This window comes from Aotus nancymaae, unplaced genomic scaffold (assembly GCF_030222135.1).
Source record: "Aotus nancymaae isolate 86718 unplaced genomic scaffold, 86718_ANA_hifiasm-v0.15.2.pri h1tg000009l, whole genome shotgun sequence".
NCBI lineage: Eukaryota > Metazoa > Chordata > Mammalia > Primates > Aotidae > Aotus > Aotus nancymaae.
Window position 1 is genome coordinate 2,993,734 of NW_026988420.1, and position 4,304 is coordinate 2,998,037.

A 4,304-nucleotide genomic window follows, 5' to 3' on the forward strand; every position below is an offset into this window, starting at 1 on the left:
CAGTGTGGAAATTTATATAAAAATATATATAAATCAATGAAATATAATAGAGAGTTCAGATATAGATTCACACATATATGGTTAATTTTCTTTTTTTTCTAACCACAGTTACTTTTGCAAATTACTTTTCAACAAAAGTGCTAAGACAATTAAATGAGGAAAAGATCATCTTTCCAACAAATGGTGCTGAAACAACTAGATTTCTGAATTTAAAAAAAATCAACTTTGGCCTTTCCCTCACAAAATAAGCTCAAAAGATATCACAGATTTTAATATAAATTTACAATGATAAAAATTCTAGAATGCTGGGCATTGTGGCTCATGCCTGTAATCCCAACATGTTGGGAGGCCAGGCAGGAAGATTGCTTGAGGCCAGAAATTCAAGACCAGTCTGGGAAACATAGCAAGACTCCATGTCTAAACAACTATTAGCTGGGTGCAGCGGTGTGTACGTATAGTCCTAGCTACTTGGGAAGCTAAGGTAGGAGGAGAGCTTGATCCCAGCAGTTAAGGGTGCAGTCAGCTGTGATCATCACACCGCACTCCATACTGGGCAACAGAGTGAGACACTGTCTCTGAAACAACAACAAAACCAGCTTCCAGAAAAAAAAATAGAAGAATGGTTTTGCAACTTCGAAATAGCAAAAATGTGTTAGGATATCAAAGCATTAAGCATAAGATAAAATATTGATAATAATACTCAAAATTTGTATCATTTCAGAGGACTAAAAAGACCAAAAAGGCAAGCCAGACTGGGAGAAAATATTCATATTTTATTATATATGATATATATCTGACAACAAACATTTTTCCAATAAATAACTCTTACAATTCAATTATAAAAAGACAAATTACTCCATTTTTTTTAATGGGCAAAAAATTTGGACAGCTATTTCACAAAGGAAGATATACCAGTGGTCAATGAGCACATGAAAAGCTGATCACCACCACCAAGCCACCAGAGAAATACAAGTTACAACCACAGTGAACTATCGCTTTGTCCTGGCATGACATTGAAATCTGATGACACCCAGAGTTAGCAAGGTGCTTTCCACCTTTTCCTATTACAAGAACAGTTGGTTAATTAAAGGGTTTGTTTCTCAGAGGTTTAGTGAACTTGCTTGTAAAACTATGTAAGGGTGCTTTGGTCATGTTGTTTTTTGTTTCTTTTTCACTGACTTGGATTCTTTAATGCTATAGGGATTTTTTTTTCTTTTGTGATTTATAAATTTCTTGAGTCAATTATAATCATTGTCTACAGTATTGTGTTTTTATTATTTTCAAATTTATTGAAATAAAGATAGTTATAATATTATTTGGCTATTTTAGAATTTTTTTCTATCTTTAAGTAGCCAAGTTCCAAATATAGAGCTCTGTGGCACAACTGCATAGAATCTTGGACACAAAAAGACACAATTGTGAATAGTCTGAAAAATACGGTTTCTCTGCAAAATATTAACAAAAAATTATAACTTAGAAATTATGACATTCTGTTTCACAAAAACTAATAGAAATCTGTTTTTTTAACAAAACAATGAAAGCAAAAAAATATAGTTTTTATCTTATATTGACTGCATGTAACTGTAGTCAATTTATTTAACGTTTCTGCTCTCCCATACTATAAAGAGAGGCCCTTTGATTATGTTTGCGTCTTTCAGCTCTGCCCTTCTGGAATTATACTGTCTGACTGTGTTCCATCTCTTTTCTATGGATCCACATGTGGATAGACATATGTGCACACACACTTGTTTGCGTTTATATATAAAGGGGCTTGAATTAAGTAATTGTTAAGGATACTTCCAGCTCTTAAATTTGCCAGGTGAAAACATTAGACATCAATTTGAACATATTTCTACCAATTTTTTTTTTTTTTTTTGAGACAGAGTTTTGCTCTGTTGATCAGGCCGGAGTGAAGTGGCATGATCTTGGCCCACTGCAACCTCCATCCCCTGAATTCAAGAGATTTTCATGCCTCAGCCTCCGGAGTAGCTGGGATTATAGGCATTCGCCACCAAGCCCAACTAATTTTTGTATTTTTAGTAGCAATGGGGTTTCACCATGTTGCCCAGGCTGGTCTTCACTCCTGACTTCAGCTGATCCACCTGCCTTGGCCTCTCAAAGTGCTAGGATTACAGGCGTGAGCTACTGTGCCTGACTGTCTACCAAGTCCTTTAGGCATTTTCTATATATCTCTTTTTTCTTGGGGATAAAGCTGAATCTACTATCACATTTCTCAGAGTTTAAGACACAATTGTTTTAATCTGTGCTATAAATTCAATAATACATTTTCAGGAAAAAGAAGCATTTTCTTTTTTTTTTTTATTTTTGAGATGGAGTCTTCCTCTATTGCCCAGGCTGAACTGCAGTGGTGTGATCTCCACTCACTACAACCTCCACCTCCTGGGTTCAAGCGATTCTCCTGCCTCAGCCTCCTGAGTAGCTGGGATTACAGGTGTGCACTACCACACCCAGCTAATTTTTTTGTATTTTTAGTAGAGATAGAATTTCACCATGTTGGCCAGGCTGGTCTTGAACTCCTGACCTTGTGATCCACCTGCCTCAGCCTCGGAAAGTGTCAGGATTAGAGGCTTGAGCCACCAGGGCCAGCCAACATTTTCATATTACATTGAAAGGTATCATGATTTTACAAACATTGAATTGGCTGGGTGTGGTGGCTCACGCCTGTAATTCCAGCACTTTGGGAGGTGGAATCATGAGGTCAGGAGTTTGAGACCATCCCGGCCAACATGGTGAAACCCCATCTCTACTAAAAATACAAAAAAATTAGCTGGGTGTGGTGGCACGTGCCTGTAATCCCAGCTACTCGGGAGGCTGAAGCAGGAGAAGCACTTGAACCAGGGAGTCGGAGGTTGCAGTGAGCCAAGAATGTGCCACTGCACTCCAGCCTGGTGACAGAGTGAGACTCCGTCTCAAAAAAAAAAAAAAAAAGAAAAACATTGAATTATGAAAAACTAATTATAACCAGAAAAATATAGTGATTATTTTCCCTGCTCAAATAAATTTTCAGCTTGGTAGAGATGAAACAATTGGAGCACTATTGGAGCTAACAAGGGTATAGACAGTTGAACATCTGTTAATTAAGACAATTTTGGGTACAAATAATACAATACCCAACCACCAATGGCTTACACAATGGGGAAAATGTGAACTTTGCACAAAATATAGAAATAGGGCAGTTTCATGGTAAATTCAAGCACTCAAATGCTCTCTTTCTTGTGCAGCTTGGTATGTTGGCTTGGCTCGTCCCGGTCACAGGCGGACAGCCCAGTTGGCTGCAGCATGTGTAGACCACAGAATATACAACCACCAAGAGGGATCTTGCTTCCTGTGTGTCCCTGAATAGTGAACAAAAACACCTGTTCCCATAAATCCCCTAGTAAATTTCTTCCTTCTCTTACATCATTGTTCAAAATTAGGTAATCTCCCTACCCTTAAAGATATCATTGGCAGAGGTGAGTGAGATTCTCACGAAGTTTTAGAGCAGTCCTTGTTAACCACATGGGCCTGGGGAAGAGCCCACCTTTCCTGAGCACGTTGTGAGATACCTGAACCAATCGGGCTCTTTGTCTGGAAGGTGAGGGAGTAATTATCAGGTAGGCAAGAAGCAGTGTCTGCAATGAATATCAAGACTATTGCACTGTTTCTTTAAAGAGTCTCATATGTGAGGTTAGGTAAGGATATAATAGGGGAACATTCTCCAGATACCATCAATAAAGGTTTACTGGAATTGATGATATCATTTGGCCTTAAAATGTGTGCATCTTTTGAAGTAGAACATTTAAAAGGCAATGTGCTGATTAATTTGCTAATTATTTTCTGGTCAATTAAACAGCACTCCCTTTCCTCACCATCATTTTTGTTTCATGAGTTTCTTCAGGTAGAATTTTTTCTTAACTTAAACTTTATGATCTCAGCTTAATCTATTGAGTCTTCTAAGAAACTAAGAAAACTCATTTATTTTTCAAAAAGGTCATGCCTCTGCCTTTCTTCTTCTCTGCCTACTTCTGTCAAATTCTCAAATAATTAAGCACTTCCTGTGTACAAGATTTTGTGGGGAATAAACATAGTAGCATTTCGACCTTAAGGAAATTTTATTATCGTGGCTGACATACAAGGTTTAAATAGGGAAAATAAGGCTAGAAATGTGGGCTAGACCTGAAACACGAAGGCTATGTATAACTTCTCTCTCTTGCTCTGTGTGTGTGTGTGTGTGTGTGTGTGTGTATAACAAACTTTTTTAGAAGTTCAGATTAAGTTTAAAATTTACAGAAAAATTCTGAAGA